Source organism: Propithecus coquereli, unplaced genomic scaffold, assembly GCF_000956105.1.
Source record: "Propithecus coquereli isolate 6110/MARCELLA unplaced genomic scaffold, Pcoq_1.0 Scaffold503, whole genome shotgun sequence".
Classification (NCBI taxonomy): Eukaryota; Metazoa; Chordata; class Mammalia; order Primates; family Indriidae; genus Propithecus; species Propithecus coquereli.
Genome location: NW_012150875.1, coordinates 879385 through 895918, shown reverse-complemented (window position 1 = coordinate 895918; position 16534 = coordinate 879385).

The window sequence follows — 16534 nt, the reverse complement described above, 5'->3', positions numbered from 1 at the left end:
GAGGGAACGAGCCTGGCCCACCCCTGCTCCCCGAGGGGCAAGCCTTCCCCGGTGCTCGGCCCGTTTTTGCTCAGTTTCTCCTTCTGCCCCTTGTTCCGAGTTAGAAGAGGGTGAAATCATTCCTACTCAGGCCCATTAACCATGTGCATCAATGGCAAGAAATAAAGTTTGGATTTTTCAAATATCTTCACAGCAGACGGCCCCAGGAGACCAATTGCAGGCTAAAATATGACAAGATTCCTAATTAAATATAATTAAATAAGCATAAAGAGAGAGATGGATGCTCGCCCTCCACATCACACCACTCCATGCCAAAGAGTACAAAGCCGAGAATGTCATCTGGAAAAAGCCACAGAGATCCATCCGCCAAGCCCCCGGTGACTGAGGGCGGGACCGAGAGCACAAGGTTACGGATGCAACAGGGGTCTGCAGGGATGTGGAGAAGGGCAGGCTCAAGCACAAGTGCCTGGTTTGGGGTCACACCGTTAGCATCTAAAAGGCACTGCCACGTGCATGCTGTGTGACCTGGGGCAAGTTACTTTACCTCTCTGTGCCTCTTTTCTTTCTCTAGACCAGTAACAGAGATATAATGTGAACCACATCTGTAATTTTTTTAATTTCCTAGCCATGTTAAAAAAAAAAAAACAAATGTACAAAGTCAAAAGAATATAATTTTAACAATACATTTGATGTAACCCAATATGTCCCGATTATTATCATCCCAGCATATAATCAATATAAAAATTATTAATTAAGTAGTTGGCAGTCTTTTTTTTCCTGCCCTCAGTCTGAAATCTGGTGAGTGTTCTGCATCTGCAGCCGCTGCCCACGTGGACCGGCCGCAGGTCAAGCGCAGCAGCAAGCGGCTACCGGCGGCCGGTGCATGTGCGGAAGATGGGCCTCAAATAGAGTCTAGCACATTGTCGTGAGTTTTCAAGTAAACAAGACGAGAAATGCACTTAGCAACACCCCTGCGTGTCATTAGCAGCCAGTAAATATTAGCTGCAATTATAATCAGAAAGCCCATGTTCAAATAGTTTACCCAGAAAGAGCTACGATCCACGGCTCCTATTTATAAAATTTTCTCTTTCAAATCCCTTCCACAAAAACAACCCTGAGCAGAGCAATTCGGGGGGTGGGGGTGGGATTTCTTCAGTCTCTGGGTAACGCTACTAAAAGCAAATGGCGGCTTCTCTAGCTGCCCTTAAAGCAATCGGTGGATCCCAAGATTAAAATTCAACGGCAGCCAAATTCTGTTATAAATGGCTTCACTCCACCTGGGGTCTGGACGCTGGGCAGATGTAATCCCCTCTCCCGGGCATACACTGATGGAAACCCCACCTCACTCCATCACCCAAAGCCTTTAAATCAGCCGTGATTCCCGGGCTGGACGTGAGAGTTACAGCAGGGTTTACAGGGCCTCTGTCGGGCTCTCTAAATTTCGTGGCAGTAGCTTCCTAAGGCTCGTTCTTACCCAGCAATCCAAATAAAAATAGCACTATTGATCACAAAGGCATCAATAACGTCAGTCCTAAAGCTACTCGTGCACATTTTTAATTGTCCTGTCCCTTTTTATGTCTTTAAATATTACCATACGCGTCCTGGAGACTCACTACCTCTGGTTGGGAGCAAGGAAATTATCCCTCCTCTCCGTCCCACGCATGGGAGAGCAGTAGGGGGTAGAACTCTCCCACGATGAATAATTGCAAAGTCCCTATCTGTAGAAAAGAAAATAAAATACCGGCTAATCCCATTTCAGGCTCGGCGTTTATAACTCGTCAGGAAATGCGCCCAATTACACTTAATTTCTCATTGTTTTTCCGACCTGTTTGCATCGCAGTAATTACGCTTCGTTTGCAATAACAGGGAAAAGTAAAATGCCCAGCTGGTAAGCTGATCAGAAAGCCGACGTCCAATAAATTAGCCAAGAAATAAGGAATGAACGCCATGTTTGATGTTTGCAAATCACGCATGTGGATATCCAGATGTTTGGACTTAATTTTTACCCCCATAAAAACCAAGAAAGAGGAAACTGGGCTTGACTCCAACAACCTAGAGAACCCTCCTTGGCAAAGTGACTGCTGAGCAGCCTCTGGAACTTCTCACCTTCTCGTAGGCAAGAGAAATGAGCAAGGCTCCCCTTCAGAGACTTGAACACAGGCCTCTCTGGGGCCCGTGCAAGTGTGTGCGATGTGGAGTGAAATTATTGCCTCTGAAATTCAGCAAGAAAGCCGCAAAATCGAAATTAATAAATGCTTCGTTAAACGCCTGCCGATTGTGGCAAGGCGGCCTCCTCGCTGCTTGCTGGATGCAGTATTCATGATGTAGTAGTCATAAAAACTTCATTACGTTTGAGAAAACAGTTGCAAGAATTCCTAAGGATGCCTATTGGTTGTGGGGCAAATCACAGGTAATTGCGACTTTGATGAATGACCCACTGCCAGATAATTTAAGAAGCAAAATCATTAAACTCCTTTCAAATACTTTTACTGCAAATAAATTATAGTTAAAGCGTGTTTGATATGATGGGGAGCGACGCTGCCACATGAAAGACCCCCTGGAGCTACCGAAGGGCTTAATGCGAGTTCAGGTGTGCAGCCTCCACAGGGTCCCCGTGGCTGGGAGGCCCCGCTCTCTCACACAGGTAGGTCAGGCGGCCGCAGCCGTGTGCAAGGAGCTGGCAGCTACATCCCACCAAAGGCCAGCAATGCACGTGCAGCCTCCAAAGGGGACAGACACCATCATCCCTGGCATTCGTGTCATGCTTCCAAGGCCCGCCCCCGCTCCTGAAATGAGCTACCCATTTCTGCCGCCACTGTTCTCCTGCGAGCCCACGGCTGAGGGTGTGCAGAGCCGGTAATTACATGCTCGCTTAGGCAGGGACACTTCCAAGCAGCTCAGGAGAACTGACTAATACCTGGTTTGCGGGTACAATTTGAAGGGGCATCCGGGCAGCTGGCCACAGGCAGACAACATGCCCCTGCATCAGGATGCTCCCTGCTGTCCTGGGGTCTTGTCCACTCAGCCAGAGGCCCTGGAGCTTTGCACCTCCCCTGCCAACACGAAGGCAAACCCAAGGTCAGCTTTGAAAGGGCTCGAGGGACTACACAGCCCTATCAATTGCTACCAGCATGATTTTGCCCCCTCCCACCCCCTGAGGCATTTGGCAATGTCTGGAGACATTGTTGGTTGTCACACTGGAGCAGGGGTGCTAACAGAAGCCATCAGGTGGGGGCCAGGGGTGCCACCAACATCTTAGGATGCTGAATGACGCAGCCCCAAATGTCAGTGCACCTCGGCTGAGAACCCCCGCCTCAGAGAGCCATCCAGACCGAGGCAGCTTGTCTCTCAAAGGGCCTTTCCTGGGGACCAGTTACAAGTCAGGCGGGCAGGAAAGCTCACCAATTCCCTGCAAAGGACAGACTCGGATCTCCAGGCTGGAGGGGAAGCTGCGTGGGGTCTCCCGGGTGGGAGAAAACCTACTTTTTTGGGCAGCTCTTGGAATGGGATGTGTTTTTGATGGAGTCAGACCTCAGATGAGGCTGTGAAGCACCAACTTTCAGGAAGAAAGAGCCCTCCTCTTACAGCCATAAATTAACAGCCAGGCCTCATCGTGGTGGTCTCGTAGCCCCAAACCTCTGCCAAAGGGCTCCCTGTGCTTTCTCCCCTGCAAGCAACATTCTCTCCTCTCATGTACATTTCCCTTTTAAGAGGAGTTGATTCTGTCTGGGGCCGGTTTTAGATTATTCTTTCAAATAAAATAACATCAGAAGAGATTAATCATAGCCTGAAATTGAAAGGGATGCAGTCACATCCCATTCTGACCTTCTCATTTCCGTCGTGATTGCCTGCCCAGCCTCGATGAAGCCTTGTGCCGAGGCGGATGGGGGTTTTTTCAAAGTGGCCCTCAGCTCTGAACCCCATTCACTGCCATGGCTACGACAGCTTCTTGGATTTATGAATTAAGTGGCAACCTTATGAGTATTAGCTCGGAGCCTCACAATGGAAATAATGATAATAAACACTGCTCACTAGCAACTACGCTATCAGATATAATTTGGGGGCCGTTGATGGAAATGCATTGTGTTGGCAAAGGTATGAGATTACCGCTCTGAAAAACAATGACTAATTCCTGTGTTCCTGTGAGCAGGGTAGATATAACTCTATTTTCCAGGAGATGAAACGAACACAGAAAGGTTAGGCAAGGCTTGCCCCGCTCCACAGGGAACTAGTGGGGTGGAAATTAGAACCCCAATGTTGTGGGCACCAAACAAGAGATAAAACCTTCATCCACATGATAAATTACGGTTTGAAAAATCCGTGCATCGGTGCTCAGGCTCGAGAGCACCGCATAACCACTGATTCGAATGAAAATGAGGTTGGAGAAGACAGGAGAGGCTTGCCAAGCAAGACGGCAGGAGTGGGAAGGGTCCTTATTCCCAGCAGACACTGGAATGCGGGAACCGTGAGCCTTACAGTGAGGTTTGCCCCACGAGACACTCCAGCTGTTTCCCAGTTCCAAACACCTTCCTCAGAAACAGGAGAATGCGAGAAACATCTTCGGAGGCAAAGCCCAGTCAGTCAATTCCGGGGCTCACAGCTCGGCTGCAAGACGCATGAAAGGCCCAAGACTGATGATTATTAATTATGAGAGCAGAGTTCTGAAAAATGACCCCTTGCTTCCTTTCATAACTTTCCTGGAAACGCCGCACAATTATCCTTTCTCTTCCCTTGCTTAAAAGTTGAACTAAAATTAATTTTTTTTAAACGAGCCGGTTATAAAAGAAAACCATAATGCCTTGCCACTGGGTAATTCCTTCTTGATTAAAGACAGGGGCTGCTGATAACACTGATGCCCACTGAGCTCATGACGGATGAAGACCCTTGTCTGATGCTCTTTTATGACTCGAGCTGCCTCCGGATGGGTTTTCCAGGCGGGGAACGGACATTTGGGGGCATGATTTTTCTCGTAAGAAAGTGGAACAAGGCACACAGGAGTGGGATGACTGAGGAGAAGGGGACATCATGGAGGAGGGGTAGGGAAATCATATGGGACACTTGGTGGCTTGTTCCTGCCCAGAATTAATTCACATTTTGTCTCGTAATAACCCCTCACTTTTACCTTCAAGTTTCTCCGTCCAAGTTCATTAAAGGTGGCCCTGGAGGAACCACCCCCAACCTCCCTGCGTGTAGGGAAGGGCACAAGACCCAGCCTGGTCATTCACTCTCCAGTTAGTTCCTGCTCCAATGGGGACAAGGCGCTCTCTTTTTGAGGTGGTTGCAAAGCTGGCAGAACATACACCTGCACTGCTGACAGTCATCATTGATGCCAAGAAGGGAAATAGTTCTGAGAATAGAGCCACTCTGGAAAAATCCAAAACCTGGGAACAAGCCAGGGCCACCACATACAGCTGAGCAGGTTGTGCACTGCACAAGCTCTTCCAGCTGAAGGGGCAAGTAGGGACTGAAAGCTAGCTCACACTCTGTTCGCCAAGCCACATACCTGTAGGGGCACCTCTTTCTAATCTGCATGAAGGCACGAGCTGCTCATCCAGGGCTGTGTCTGCCCAGAGGAGGTTCTTCTAAGTAATACAAAAATACTACGTAAGCTAGTGTTGGCCCAAATGGTTTGAAGCCATTCTGATCCTAAGCTCCCTAATTAAATAAGCCAGTAAGTTGTTGATTGGTTGCCTAGGCCATTGGAGCTAGATATTTATCACATGCATCACGAGACAGGAATCAGTACTGAGCACCAGGACCCCCTTCAAAGATCAAAGGAGGGGGCAGGCAAGAGGTCCTCCTTGGAGGGGAGTCAGCCACTGGCAAGACTGACCAGACCAAAGGGGCTCTCTCTCTCAGCAAAGGCCAGAGATGCTATCAAAAGGGCATTAAGAGAAGCTAGACTTTTCCAAATGTACTGTGTTTTATAGTTTTGGCTTTGGAACTATGAAATTATTTACATAATTATATAACAAAGGAAAATTTAAGTGAAAAAAGCAGTCCTTAATAATTGCAAACAAAGAAACATGAATGTGTTCGCCAGGATGGTGGTTCAAGCCAGGGGTTGGCAAACTATGGCCTGCAGAGGGGCCAAATCCAGACCACTGCCTGTTTTTGTAAATAAAGTTTTATTAGAACACAGCCAAGCTCACTCGTTCACATATTGGCTATATAGCTGCTTTTGCACTGTATCAGCAGAGGTGAATAGTTGTGATGGAGACAGTATGGCCTGCAAAGCTAAAAAGATTTATTCTTTGGCCCTATAAGAAAAGATTTGCCAACCCCTGGTTTTTACCAATCAGAGAATCATCTCAGGTGATTTTTAAAATACACTGATATGGAGGTACATTCTGGTGGGACAAAAAGCACTGCAAAGAGATCCTAAGCTGTTTTTAGGAATAATCATATCGTTAGCAATATTATTGGTATTGCTATTTTGAAACATATAGATCTATATAGCCAAAAAACAATTATTTTAATTATTACCAGCCTAAAAGAAAAATACAAATACAAAATCAAAGTAATCAAGTAAAAACCCGTCATCTTAAACTTGCAATGAAAATATTAGTATGAACACATGATGCATTTTTCTCATATCTATGCCCCAGCTTTGTTCACTGAAATAGCCCAGAGAAAAGGTTCAGTCAGTCCAGTAGCATCAGGCACCCACGCAGCCCATCGTTTAGTGGTCTCCAAACATTAATTCCCACTGAAAGAACCAGAACTCCTCGGAGAAATGTCTGATTCCAAATCTGGAACAGGAAATGTACAACATGAGCGAGCCTGGAACTTTTTAACACCCCAGAAAGCAAGGATGTCATCAAAGACTCCCGGAGGCACAGGGGAGGGTGTCAACAAGGCACAGACAGCAACCTGAAGAGGCTCCCGCTGGCCAAGGACAGGACAATTTGAACATCAAAAAGAATAATCACTGCAATGAATTAAAACTCATCAAATACATTAGAGTCTATGAATTCATAATGATACCCAAATTTTAAACTCATTGGTCCACCTTTGGAGGTGCTGGAGATTTAACTCTTTATTCTGAAAATTACTAAATAAAGAGAAAGATGTAAACGTTTATTCTGTCTTTCCTCTACCAGCTAGATCTCGGGACAACCAAAGAGTTAATGAGGAGATGTTCTTTATCAGAAGAATCCCATTTAACAAATGCAGAAGGAATAATACCATTCAAGCACCACCACTTTGCAACCCTACTGATGTGATGGATCCCAGCGATGATCACGATTGGCTGATGCAGCCATTCTGTGAGAGGCCAAAGGGACACCTGAGCGTGGATGGGTCAGGCTGACCGCACCTGAAGCCTCTGATCAAACTTAACAGACAAGCGGACGTCACACCTGCCTCCTGGAAGGACACAAAATCAAACGTGAATCCTGCCCAACTTCTAGATCTCACAAAGAGTTAGAACTAAGTGGGACTAGCAGGAAGCACAGGGGCCCCAGGGACATGATAAAAGATGCCACACAATCATCAAAACCCAGACCATGGCGAATCCTACAGGACAGACGACATGGTTTTCAACAGAAAAATAGCAAGAATAGAAAAAAGGACAGGGAGACTTATTCAAGATTTCCAAAGACGAATCAACCAAATGTGTCGCGTGGCCCTTGGTGGGATCTCAGTTTGAATAAGCACTGCAAAGAGGCCTTTATGAAGCCATCAGTGGAATTGCAACACTGACTGGGTATTGTATGACATTAAGGAATCATTGTTCATTTCCGAAGCACGATAACGGTATTACATTCTAGTGAACGACTTACGAGCGAAATGATAGGATGTGTTGGACTTACTTTAAAGAATGGTGGGAAGGGAGCACGAGAACGAGATGAAATACCACCGGAATGTTGGTGACTGCCGAGTGGGAGCCACGGACATGAGGATACACTAGCCTATTTTTTTATGGATCCCAAAATTTCCACAATGGATAATTAAAAGAAAAAAAAGGTACCTAGAGATGACAGGATGAAGAGTCCAGCATCCACCCCTCAGTGACGGGCTGGTACCTACACCAACTTCTCAAATGCTACAGGGGTAAGTGACAGAAACCGGGATCCAGCAATAAGCAGTCCAGACCCTGCCCCGTGGGACTCGGCCTTGTGGGGGAGACAGACAACGATCAAATAGTCACAGGGCACAGTACTGCACGCTGCCGTGTGTTGGGGGGGTCGTCTTATAAAGTAGACGATCTGGCACACGATAGAGTGCCCAGACTCATGCAGGGGTCAGGTACGGGGTCATTAGTCATTGATGCAACTCTCCAAATATCCCAGTTCTCTCTCCTTCTGAGCACATGGTCAGACGGAACTCCCTGCACCCGTGGTCGATGTGGCTGTGTGACCAGTGCTGGTCTCCGAGGTGAGAGTGGGAGGCCACGTGAGTCATTCCAGGCTGGGCACTAATGCCCTGTGTGAGACCTGCCCGAGCCTCTCCTCCCGCACCACTGCACCTGTTGATGTCCCAAGTAAGGCCTGATCCGCCGGATTCAGCCCTGGAACAAGGATGCAAAAATATGGGAGCAGAGCCCCCAGCCACCCCACAGGGGACATGAGGCAGGGGTGGGAAACAGACTCTGACGATTTTAAACCACTGAGCGTTTGCAGTTGTCTGTTATTGCAACTTAACAGAGCTTGTGCTGCCTGGTACGAGGGCTTCCCTGAGGACACGACTCTGGAGCTGAGACTCACAGGACGGGTGGGAACTAGTCAAGGTGGATGAAAGGAGAGGTCACTTCCCAAAGCAGAACCTTAACGAACAATAAATGATGACAGCAAATGCTCCCATCCCCCTTGCCATGTGCTCAGCACCCTCCAGGGCCTTCCTGTAACTCACAGCTATTCCCAAAGATGGGATGATTACTGCCACCACCGCATGACACGCGGGGAGTGGAACCCAGGCCCTCTGGCTCCAGAGTCTGGGCCTTGGCCTCTAAGTCACATTGCCTTTTGCCAGATTCAGGGACAGAAAGACACGCACATTCGAGAGGCTCCAACGTAGCTGAAGGAGAAGCCACACAATGGGGCAGCCCATGGCGGGCTGGAGAATCACGGCAGGCCACGGCCCCTCCGAGCCTCCAATCTACGAAGGAGGAGAAGCCAGGAAAGTGGCATGACCAGATTTTTCCTTTGAACAGATGCATTTTTATAATTGAGTCACGTACAAATGGCAAAGGAGTCACATCCAGATTCTACGAGGAACTAATACAAGTCAGGAGAAAATACAATAACCTGATACAAAAATGGGCAAAACCTTGAACAGGCACTTCACAAAGAGATATCCAAATAACCAACAGGCACATGAAAAGAGGCCCACCCCAACTGGGCATCAGGGAAATGCAAACTAAAAGCACAGTAAGACACTCTACACTCTCAAGGAATGACAAACTAAAGAAACAAGAATAAAACAAACACAAAACCCCTAGAAAATAAGCCACATAAGCAAGGGTGCAGAACAGCTAGACTCCTCTGCTGCTGCTGCTGGGAGTGTGGAAATAGGACCACTGCTTTGGAAAACCGTCTGGCCTGATCTGTAGAAATGGAACGTACAGATACCCCATAACACAGAAAATCACCTTCTGTCCAACAGCAGTGTATATACCTGCGCAAGAACGTTCACATATACGTTGTTTGTAGTAGCCCAAAAACAGAACCGACACAAACATCCACCAAGAGCAAAAGAGGCAAATTATGGCACATTCATAAATAGACCACTATGCAGCAAAGACAACGAAAGAACTATACTCACACACGACAGCACGGATGAGCCTCATAAAAAAATGTTATGTAAAAAGGCACCAGATATAACATAATACAATCCAAATTGTTAATACACCATTTAAAGAAACGCAAGCAAAATGAAATAATAATGTTAGATGTCAAAACAGGAGTTCTCTTTCCAGGGTGAGGAGGGGCAGTCTCTGATATGGGGCAAGAGAGTGACCTTCTGGCTGAGATCAAGGCTGCACAGAGGTGCACCATGTGATAAGTCTTTGAACCCCTTATCTGTGTGATGTCTCAGTTCAGTCGGGAGAAGAAATCACTTTGGCTGCCGTGGACGATGGGGGTGGGGCGGGAACAGGGAGACTATTTCAGCAGCTGTGACGCTGTCAGGCAAGAGGTGAGGATGGCCTGGACTGCCGAGGTGGTGGGGGGATGAAGAGGATGTTTGTGAACACAGACAGGACCAGACGGGCCTGCGGTAGGAGGTTCCGGGAGACGGGCCACGCGTGACACCCAGGCTCATGCATGCCGAACAGCTCTGTTCTCCTCCTTCCTTTCAAGAGCGGTCCCCTTGAGTACCTGGGCTGTCTTGCCCTTCAGAAAAGGTTTGCCAATGCCTGGTTTCACTAATCAGAAACAAATCATTATTAGCAATAATATTGGCATGATTTTAAAACAGGTAGAGCCAATGAGCAATTATTTTAATTATGTTCAGACTAAGAGAGAAATAAAATGCCAATATAAAACCAAAGCAGCCAAGTGCCATAGTCAGGACGCGATATGCAGGTGTTGGCTGGGATCCATCCACAGCGCAGGGGCCCAGCCTGGCGGGCAACGCTCGTGCTAGAAGGCCACCACGCACTCCCTCCGCCCCATCGCCCATCCCTCAGGAAGCCCCGTCATCCTGCAAGCCTCAGCACAAACTCGGGTTTTCAAAAAAACCTTCCCAAGCTCCCCCCTCTAAGACACCATTTTCTGTCAACTGCACGCACACACACACACACGTGTGTGTGTGTGTGTGTGTGTGTGTGTATGTGTGTAATTACGTGGTACCATCGGCCCCAGTCAGCAGCATCACAGCCCCGACACTAAGTATGTCTGGCAGGACCTCCACACGCATGTGCTGAGTGAAATTTTGAAGACACAGGAATAGCTAATGTTTAGTGAGCACTTACTGCGCACAGACAGGGCTCATTTGAATCCTCACAGCAATAATAATGGCTAATATTTATGGGGTGCATGCTCGACGCTGGGCCCTGCCCTACAAACGTGACGTACGATTCCTCATCTACTCCACACGTCGGTTCTAAACCATCCGTGGTGATCAGTCTCACAGGTCGACGCGCTGGGCTCTAACTAACTATTCAAACTGTAGGCATTGCTGGGAAGGTATTTTGTGCACAGGGTAACACCCACAGTCAGGTGACTTTAAGTAAAGATTATCCTTAGTAATCTGGGGGCCCCATCCAATCATGGGAGAGGTCTTAAGAGCAAAGTCGAGGTCTCCCTGAGGAGGAAGAAATATTCCCTGTGGACTGCAGCCTCATCTGCCCAAACCCAGGGGCCTCCAGCCCGCCCTGCAGATTTCAGACTCACTAAGCCAGACTCCCAGTCCCGTAAGCCAATTCTTTAAAATAAATCTCTTACTGTGCACATCCTACTGATTCTGTCTGGTACAACCCTTACCAATACGCCATACGCATTTCAAATAAGGACACTGAGACACAGGCAGGTTTCTGTAGCTTGCCCAAGGTCAGTGCATGCTGGAGCTGGGATTCGAACCCAGGCATGCAGGCCCCAGAGCTAGCACCCTTGACTCCCACTGTGCTCCAGCAAAGAAGCCTTCCTTCCCCACCCATTCTCCTCAATCAAAGGCAGGGCAGGGGAGGGGTGTGGAGGGGTCACATGCAGGAAGTGCAGTTCTACTGCAGCCAGAGCTGAGTTAGAAATTCCTGCCACAGCTGGACGTGGGTTGAGCTGGGTCAAGGGTGGCAATCGATACGATTAATAAAGCATAGCTGGAGTTTTTATTCCCCCTGTCGTGACGGATGAGGCCTTTGAAGCAACGAGCGGAGGCCTCACCCTGAGCACCCAGGAAAGATTTGTGGGCACATTTCTGTGAAGCAGCTCCTTCCAGCTCCCACGCGTGTTCAAGTTGACTTGCTTCAAACCAAGATCAAAGAACAGGCTGGAGATATTGTTTCACTGATTTGTATAAATCAGCCAGACAAACTGTGGCCTCGACAACTACTGATGTTTCTCCAGTTGGAGGTAACTTGTTAAGAAACATGTCAGGCAGCTGCAAAAATCTGAGTGCCTCCTTGGGAAAGACACACGGAGAGGAATTGATCACTTCCTGCCTGACTTTACCTTAACTTTTTCCGAAGCCACAATTGAGAAGGCCCCAAGGTCCACTTTCCACATATCCTTCAACCTTTCAGAGCGGATCTGAGTGATCGTTTTTAACATTAATGCCTTATATGTTTGTGGAGTTTTCAAATGGTCATAGGCGTTGTCCTATTTCAACTTCATAACAGTTGTCCAAGGTGAGAGCAGCAAAGATCTCTGCCCTCCTGCTGATGGGGACGTGAAGCTCAGAAAAGTTAGGGGGCTGGCCCAAGGTCTCCCAGACATGCGCTGATGAAAGTGGGATGAAGCTGGGGGTCTCACCCCAGCCACACATCACTCCCTCCCTGTGTAGATTTCCTTCTTCCCTTCACTTTGCCAACGTTTCCCAGTCTTGGGCTGGATACTTTCTCTGTCTCTTGCTCTCTTTAAATATTTCCTGACCTACACATCTTCTCTTGCCTTGGGATATGCTTCAGATGGTGGCTAATTCAGAGAATCCCACCAGTGAGCAATCTCACACCACACACACACACACACACACACACACACACACACACACACACTGCTAGGGTCCAGGGGACATAGGAATTACACGGAGAAAACCCACTTCATTTCCCATCCGTGTGCGTCTGGGGCTGCCTTCCATTCTTCCATCCAAGATGGTCTTTAGATTAATAAGCTCCATTGATTTACTAATTTAACAGAGAGCTTAACATCAGCCAAGCTCTTTTTATTTGCTAGCTCTTTTCATTCTTCGGGTAACGTTTGATCTCCCTTGTACAGATGAGAAAACAGAAACTGAGACTCAAAGAGGCCAAGCACCTTCTCCAACGTCACATGGAAAGCATGAGATGGAACGCTGGTCCCAAGGCCCTTTGTCCCTAACCTGGCTTAGGTGCTTCCTATCATTAACTTTCTTTCATCGTATTTGCTTTGCTTCATAGTATTCACTTATCAAAGGACACATTATTTTTACGGGAGAAAATTTATTTTTAAAAGAAGGTGACTGCTTCAGAAAGCTAGAAAGAGCATCACTCCCATCCTTACCACTACAACAAAAAAACAAGCATGACAATGTGAAATTTTGCAACTTTTCTCTAATACAATAGAGAGCTGAAACCGTAGGGCAACAACTAACCTGAAATCTAAGGAAAGAGAGATGCCTGTGAGGAGAGACAGGACTGAAACGCATTTACCTGGGTGAGATACCACTGGACACTGGTAGAAAAAAAAGTCAGCTAGAATATTTACCAAATTGCTAAAGGCTGTGTTAGCTAGCAAGATAACATGTCACTGGGAGCCACAGACACAAGGGGAATTCACTCCATACACAGGTTTGTTTCCATGGCTGCCTGGGTGCTCACAGAAAGTTGGGATGCTGAGAACACATCCTTCGCAGTGTATCCTGGGAGAGGGGAGCAGCAGCCACTGCAGGAAAAGCACCAAGCCCCACCTGATCTCCCTAAAACATCTAGGGGAAGGGCAATAAACCTGTTACCATCAAGGCACGAATGAAAACCACTAAAGCTGACTGAAGGAAACAAGAACAACAAAACCTCCATTCCTGTGGTGCAGCGGGGTGGGCTGGAATACATCCTGAGCCCAGACCTATAGCTGGAGCTGAACAGGATCACATAGGGCCTGGCTAAAACTGGGACACATTGAGAACAAGACAGAACACTCCCCTCCCCCACTACCAGGCAAACAGGCATCGAGTAACAAGTAACACGGTCCACTTCTGGGAGAGGGACGAGAGTGGCAAGAGACACTCACTCAGTACCAAAGTGCAAGGGAAGACTTAAAGCTGAGGGTGGAGCAGATGTTGATAAAAACTCATTAGCAAAGCAGCCCCCAACCTAAACACAGGCTAACACAAATGGACTTTGAAGTTGGTGGTGCACTGGGGGTAACTATAGCAACAACAAAACCTAAGCCTTGCTGAACTCCTAAATAGATCAACTCAACTCCCCATATCAAAGGCCTAGCAAGAATAAAGGCATGTTCCTTTCCCAGACATTAAACCTATTTGCCTCAGTGCTACTGTCTTACACAAGATATCTGGCTTTCAATAAAAAAAGTGTGAGGTCTTCACAGAAGTGGTAAAAAAAACAACACACTGTCAAGAGACAAAAGGATCAACAGAATCAGACTCAGCTATGATACAGATGTTGGAATCACTAGATAGGAATTTAAAATAACTATGATTAATATGTTAAAGACTGTAGTGAAAATGTGGACACCATGAATTATCACATGGGTAATTTCAGCAAAGGAGTCAAACTATAAGAAAAAAGTCAAATGGAAATGCTGGAAACAAAAACCACGCTAACAAAGATAAAGAAGAATTTTGATAGACTCATTAATAAATTTAACATAGGTAAGAAAAGAATCAACTAACTTGAGGATAGGTCAATAGAAATTATTCAAACTCACACTCAAAGAGGAAAAGGAGTTAAAAAAAAAAAAAAAAAGCAAAACATCCAAGAGTTGTGGGACAATAATAAATGACCCAACAGAAGCATAACTTGAATCTCAGAAGGACAAGACAAATGAGGCAGAAAAAATATTTGAAAAAATTAACTATCTAATTGACATTCATAGAACAGTCCATCCATGTACATAAGAAACATTCACCAAACAAACCATATTCTGGGCCATGAAACCAATGTAAATACTTTAAAATAATTGAAATTATACAAAGAGCATTTTCCAAAATTAATGACAGATACCAAACCACAGATCCAAGAAGCTCATAGAACATCAACCAGGATAAATGAAACAGAAACAAACACCTAGATGCATCGTATATTCAAACTGCTAACCCTAAGGATAAATAGAAAATCTAAAGATGGGCAGAGACAATGATATATTAAACACAGATGGAAAAAGATAAGAATTACATCAGACTTCTCATCAGAAATTAGGCAAGCCAGAGACAATGAAAATGACATCTTGAAAGTGCTAAAAGAAAAATACCATCAACCCAAAATTTATGGCCAGCTTGTGGGCCAAATCCAGCTCACTGCCTACTTTTTATAAGTAAAGTGTTTACTGGACCAAACCCATACGAATTCATTTATGTGTTATCTATGACAGTTTTCACACTATGCTGGCAGAGTCAAGAAGTTGTGAGAGATGGAAGTGGTAAGCATTGTAGAGGGAAAGGGCATGCCTCTCCTCGTCGCTTGGGCGAGGCAAAGACATAAAATGTAACCAAAATATTTGTACCCTCATAATACTCTGAAATTAAAAAAAAAAGGAAGTTGTGACAAAAACCATATGGCCTGAAAAACCTAAAATATTTACTATTTGACCCTTTACAGAAAAAGTTTGTTAACTCCCAGTCTAAAAGATAATTGACTTTCAAAAAAGTAGTAGCAAAAACAAAGGTAGTAACAAGTCATTGTGTACTCACAGCCTACATAAAAATAAAGTATATGACACCAATGACACAAAGCATTGGAGGGAAGAATTATTAGCATATATTTGTAAGTTTCTTAGACTGGACATAAAGCACTATCATATTATTTAAGGTTAGAATTTTTAATTAAAGATGCATATTGTAAACCTTAGAGCAACTACTAAAAGTTTTTAAGGAGATATAAATAAGCCAATAGTGAAGATAAAATGGAATCATAAACAGAACGAAAGAAATAATAAAGATAACAGTATAAGTTAATGAAATTGAGAACAGAAAAATAACAGAGAAAAAAATTAAACCCAAAGCTACTGCTCCGAAAAAAAAAATCAGTAAAACAGGTAAACCTCTAACTAGACTGACCAAGAGAAAAAGAGAATAATACAAGTTATCAATATCAGAAATGAAAGATTGGACATCAATCTTTATGTCCAACAAGGGAATATTACAATCAACTCTGTGCCTCCAAATTTGACAACTTAGATGAAATGGAGAGATTCCTTGAAAGATACAAACTGTCAAAGCTCACTCAAGAAGAAATAGATAACCTCAATAACCCTATATCCACTAAGGAAATTAAATGTATAATTAAAACCCTCCGGAAAAGAAAACTCCAGGCCCAAATGGCTTTACTGCTGAATTCTACCAAATATTTGAGAAGGAAATAATACCAATTTTACACATATTTTCCCAAAATACAGAAGAGGCCCTTCCCAACTCATTTTATGAGCTCAGCATAACCCTGATACCAAAACCAGACAAACGCATCACAATAAGAGAAAACTACAGACCAATAACTCTCATGAACATAGATAAAATCCTTAACAAAATGCAAGTAAATCGAATCCAACAATATGTAAAAAGGACAATACATTATAGGCAAATGAGGTTTATCCCAAGAATGCAAGGCTGGTTCAATATCCAAAAGGCAATCCATGTAATTCACCATGTCAGCAGACTAAAGATTAAAAATCACATGATCATCACAAAAGATGCCGAGAAGCATTTTATAAACACACATTCATGA